The sequence below is a fragment of the Bubalus kerabau genome, chromosome 1, assembly GCF_029407905.1.
Source record: "Bubalus kerabau isolate K-KA32 ecotype Philippines breed swamp buffalo chromosome 1, PCC_UOA_SB_1v2, whole genome shotgun sequence".
Lineage (NCBI taxonomy): Eukaryota > Metazoa > Chordata > Mammalia > Artiodactyla > Bovidae > Bubalus > Bubalus kerabau.
In genome coordinates, this window is record NC_073624.1 from 178,190,253 (window position 1) to 178,195,876 (window position 5,624).

General features: G+C 39.3%; 1 pseudogene; it reads left to right on the top strand.

Annotated features, from left to right (window-relative positions):
- Positions 1-2,616: 2,616 nt before the first annotated feature.
- Positions 2,617-3,582, top strand: LOC129641977 (olfactory receptor 7A10-like; annotated as a pseudogene).
- The last annotated feature ends 2,042 nt before the right edge of the window (positions 3,583-5,624 follow it).

The following is a 5,624-nucleotide window of genomic DNA, read 5'->3' on the forward strand; positions in this document are numbered from 1 at the left end:
TCTAGGCAACTCTGTCCATGGGATTTTCTAGGCAAGAACACTGTAGTGGGTTGCAATGCAGTCCTCCAGGGGATTTTCCTGACCCAGGGATCAAGCCCCCATCTGAGACTCCTGCATTGCAGATGGATTCTTTATCACTGAGCCACCAGAGAAGCCCTGTGAGCTGACACAAGAATCTGGAAATATCTCCTCTGTTGCAGCCCCTCAGCCTGTGCCACTTTGGTTGCTGAGGACCTAGTCCTTAATTTAGATTCCTGAATCTCTCTGGGACACAATGCTTGATTTTATCCCTTCCTTTTATCTTGTTTAGGTACAAAAATTCTGTCTGCATCATTAATCATTTAGAAAGGAACTTGGACTTCTACAGGGAAAGCCTTCTCTCTCAATCTGCAGGCAGGTGAGAGCTCCATACATATTTCAGGAGAGGGTCAGAGAGGACAGAAGCCAGGAGCACGTACCCGAGGTCACCTGAGGATCAATCTAGCATAGTCCAGAGGCCAGAGGTCACTGTGGTTATTATCTGGCTTTCCTGATATTAGTGTATCTATTTAGGTCTAAAAATAAAGTGAACCCTTCACTGGTCAGTGTTGACAAATGGTAATAAAGGAAGTTCAGTTAGAAGGAATGGTGGTGGTGGTTTAGCTGCTAAGTTGTATCTGATCCTTTTGCAACCCCATGGACTGTAGCCCACCCGTCTCCTCTGTCCATGGAATTTCCCAGGCCAGAATCCTGGAGTGGGTTGCAATTTCCTTCTCCAGGGAATCTTCCTGACCAAGGGATTGAAACTTGGCCTCCTGGATTGCAGGTGGATTTTTTTACTAATGAGCCACCAAGGAAGCCCCATTAGAAGGAATGGGAGGCATAAAAGGCTTCCAGTAAAAGTAGACAATAAGTCTAATAATCTTATTTATGAACTGAAGTAAGCAAATAGGAAAACTCCTCCAGAAAAAAAATAGTATTCTGCTTCTTCATATAAAATATATCCAACTTTTGCTGTATTTCATTTATTTTTTATTTTGAATTGCTGGTTTATGTTCCATTTGCTTATTCTCTTGGGATATTTAAACTGTAAGATATATCACATCATGAATATATCCCTATTTATGTCCTTGGAAAAATATATTTTTCTTTATTATTATTTTTTGGACATCAAGGAGATGCCACTGAAATTGGAATATTGATGAAGCAAGGAAACTTTTCTTTGATGCATTGTCTCAGGGATCATTTGAGTTTATTGCGTATTTTCCCTCTTAATTTACCTATGTCCATTTCATTTCTCTTTTTTATTTTTCTCTCATGCTTTTCATTCTTCTCTAAATACCTAGAAGAAATTGGCCTTACCAACGTTGATCCCCAATTTTATTGTTCTATAGGAAGCTTATAAACTGGAATTTGGGGGTGGGATGTGTAGGGAGATAAGAGGGAGGTTCAGAAGGGAGGGGATATATATATGCATATGGCTGATTCATGTTGAGGTTTGACAGAAAACAACAAAATTCTGTAAAGCTATTATCCTTAAATTAAAAAAACACATAAATTTAAAAAGATCTTGTAGCTTCTGAGTAAAAGTGATACATTCTTTGGAGAATAATAATTTAATCTGACAAACTCGATGTGTTAACCATTCATTGCCTAATGAGGGTGGATCTGGATGACCAGTTTATGATAGTAACACAAGCCAGAAACATCGTGTGTGTGTGTGTGTGTGTGTGTGTGTGTGTGTGTGTGTGTTTGCCTGTGCCTTGTGAAGAGAGACCAGTTCTTAAAGCAGAGGCATCTGTACTCATATGTTAAGATGACTTATAATACAGAGGTCAGAAGTTGGTCAATAGATGGAACTAAGTAGGGAAACTGACATAATTCACAGGATGGTTTCAAACTACATTCATAAAGTGCAAGGAACCACATGGAAGGAGGGATTCTCTATGTGCTGAAGGTTCATCTGTAGCAGGGAGGCCACCTTTTTCCTCAGCATCCTGACAACATCTCTAACCACTCCCCCTCCTACTTATTCCTTCACCCTACTGCCTTCCTTGTTTGCACTTGAACATGTGGAACAAGTATCTTTGTCAGGTTCTTAGCAGTGGCAGGTCCCTCTGCCAGGCACACAATTCTTCTGATATCACAAAGGCTTCTTCTCTCTCTCTTCAGGAGTCTTCAAACATCACCTAGTTTGAAGCTCTTCCCTGAACACTCAGGACAAAATAACACCTCCTATCACTCTCTCCTTTATACCTGGTTTTGTTTTCTTCCTAGCATCTGTGACATTCTGACATATTCTATCATGTTGTATTTGACTATCCTCATTCACCATCCTTGGTTAGGAGAGATTTATTTTTCATCACTTTCTACTGGGTCAGCACTTAAATATGTATTTCTCAAATAAATGAAGAAATACCTTTTTAGAACTCTAGAATATATGAGCCCTTTGCCAATGTGATGAGAATGGGACAAAAAATCTTTGTCAGGGATGAAATGGAGCATACTTTGGAAGAGAACTTTTCTATGAATAAGGTATTAAGATCAATTACTTGAGGGCTAAATAGAAATTGCAGTATTTCAGCTATGTGAATTATGCCAGTTTGTGTGCAAACTAGTCATGTTGTTTTCCTTTTTCCTGGTAGTCACCTCCACCCCATGAAATCAGAGAATAATGCATGAATTTCAGAATTTCTTCTTCTGGGACTTTCAGAAGAACAAGAACTGCAGCCTCTCATATTTGGGCTCTTCCTCTCCATGTACCTAATCACTGTGTTTGGAAACCTGCTCATCATCTTGGCCATCAGCTCAGACTCCCACCTCCACACCCCCATGTACTTCTTCCTCTCCAACCTGTCCTTTGTAGACATCTGTTTCACCTCCACTACCATCCCAAAGATGCTATGGAACATCCAGAGAGCAAAAGTATCACCTATGAAGGCTGCATCACCCAGATGTATTTTTACATGCTGTTTGCAGGATTAGATGACATTCTCCTGACAGTGATGGCCTATGATCGGTATGTGGCCATCTACCACCCTCTGCACTACATGGTCATCATGAGCCCTCAGCTCTGTGGACTGCTGGTTCTAATATCCTGGGTGCAGATTGCCTTGTATTCCTTGGTACACAGCTTAGTGGTGTTGCAGTTGTCCTTCTGTCCAGTTGTACAAATCCCCCACTTTTTCTGTGAACTCAGTCAGGTGGTAAAACTTGCTAGTTCTGACAACTTTCTTAATAACATAGTGATTTTTTTTTTCAGCTGTCCTGATCGGTGCTGGTCCTTTTGCTGGCATCCTTTACTCATATTCTAAAATAGTTTCTTGCATATGTAAAATCACATCAGCTCAGGGGAAGTATAAAGCATTTTCCACCTGTGTGTCCCACCTCGCAGTTGTCTTTCTATTTTATTTTACAACCTTAGGAGTTTACCTTAGTTCTGCTGCTTCCCACACCCCACATTCAAGTACAGTCGCCTCGGTGATGTACACTGTGGTCACACCCATGCTGAATCCTTTCATCTACAGTCTGAGAAACCGAGATATAAAAGAGGGTCTAAAGAGATTGTATTTGATGCCAAGTATAAAAGACCAATTGTACTAGTGCTCTGGATTACATAACTCAAAGTATCAAAACCAGAAATTGTTCTTTGTTCATTGTGAAATAAAATTTGCTTCTTGCACTTTTTTCCTGGGATTTCCATTTTTCTTTCCTTTTTTGAATTCAGTATCTTTATAGAATTTTAGGAATCTTTCTTTTTAAGCTTTATTCTCAGTCTATATATAGACTGTCTGTATATAGACAGTTTTTATTTTTTCCTACCCACCATATTCCAAACTTTGAATCAAAAATATTTGGAAATTCCATTTCTTTGATGGAATATCATAGAATTATGAAGAATTTATTAGGAGTAATATCTTTTGATGAGAACATTTAGTCTGTTGTTGTTCAGTTACCCAGTTGTGCCCACCTCTCTGTGACCCCACAGATTGCAGCATGGCAGGCCTGCCTGTCCCTCACCCATTCCGAGAGCTTGCCGAAGTTCATGTTCATTGCATTGGTGATGCCATCCAGCCATCTCATCCCCTCATGTCCTCTTCTCCTTCTGTCCTGATCTTTCCCAGCAGCAGGACTTTTCCAATGAGACATCTGTTTGCATCAGGTGACCAAAATACTGGAACTTAAGCTTCAGCATCAGGCAGTTTAGTGAATATTCAGGGTTAATCTTACTTAAGACTGACTGGTTTGATCTCCTTGCTGTCCAAGGGACTCTCAGGAGTCTTCTCAAGCAGCGTAGTTCAAAGGCGTCAATTATTCCACATTCTGCCTTCTTTATGGTCCAGCTCTCACAACCATACGTGACCACTGGGAAGACCATAGCTTTGACTATAAGGACCTTTGTTGGCAGAGTAATAATGTTTCTGCTTTTCAACACACTGTCTAGGTTTGCCATCTGCTTTCTGCCAAGAAGCCATCATCTTCTGATTCCATGGCTGCAGTCACCATCCACAGTGATTTTGGAGCCCAAGAAGAGGAAATCATGACTTCCACCTTTCCCCCTTCTATTTGCCATGCTGTAATGGGGCCAGATGCTATTATCTTAGTTGTTTTAATATTTAGTCCTAAGTCGGCTCTTCAGGAGATCATTTAATTTACTGACAGTTGAAGTTTTTTGGTAGGTATTACTAATTTCCAATTTGTTAACTTGTTTTCTGTAGTGTCATTCTTTTTATTTTTTGTGTTTCTTATGATTTGATGATTTATTTAGTGATATGCTTGTGTTCCTTTCTCTCTAGATTTTACCTTGTGTAGAGTTTTGATGTATGATAAACAAAGGATCTTCATATAATGACATACAATGATGCCTACTTTTAAAAATAAGTTGTCTTTTAACTTCATACACATATTAATAGCACTACATTTTCACTCCATGCCCCACATTTTGTGCCTTTGAAGTCACATTTGATACCTCCCTATTTATCCCTTTAATTCTTATTGTAGCTATTCTTGATTTTAGAATTATTTTGTCTATTAAGTTTTCATACTAGCTTAAGTGATTTGATCCTCAACCCTTCTACATGTTTGCCTTTGCTAGCATGATTTTCTCTTTCTTATAGTTTCTTCCTACTTGCTATGCCTTTTTTTTTTCCTTCTTTGAGAAGGTCCTATAATATTCCATGTAGAGTATGTTTAGAATTGATAAATTCTATTAGTCTTTGATTGGCTGAAAAATTCCTTATCTCTCCTTCGATTCTGAATGTTACTCTTTCTGAGTAGAATGCCCTAGTTTGCACGTTTTTCCCTCTCAACAGCAAAAGAGACACAGATGTATAAAACAGTCTTTTGGGTTCTGTGGGTGAGGGTGAGGGTGGAATGATTTGGGAGAATGACATTGAAACATGTATAATATCATATGTGAAATGAATCACCAGTACAGGTTTGATGCATGATACAGGATGCTCGGGGCTGGTACACTGGTACCACCCAGAGGGATGGTATAGGGACGGAGGTGGAAGGGGGGTTCAGGATGTGGAACACGTGTACACCCATTGTGGATTCATGTTGATGTATGGCAAAACCAATACAATATTGTAAAGTAATTAGCCTCAAATTAAAATAAATAAATTTATATTTAAAAAAAGAAA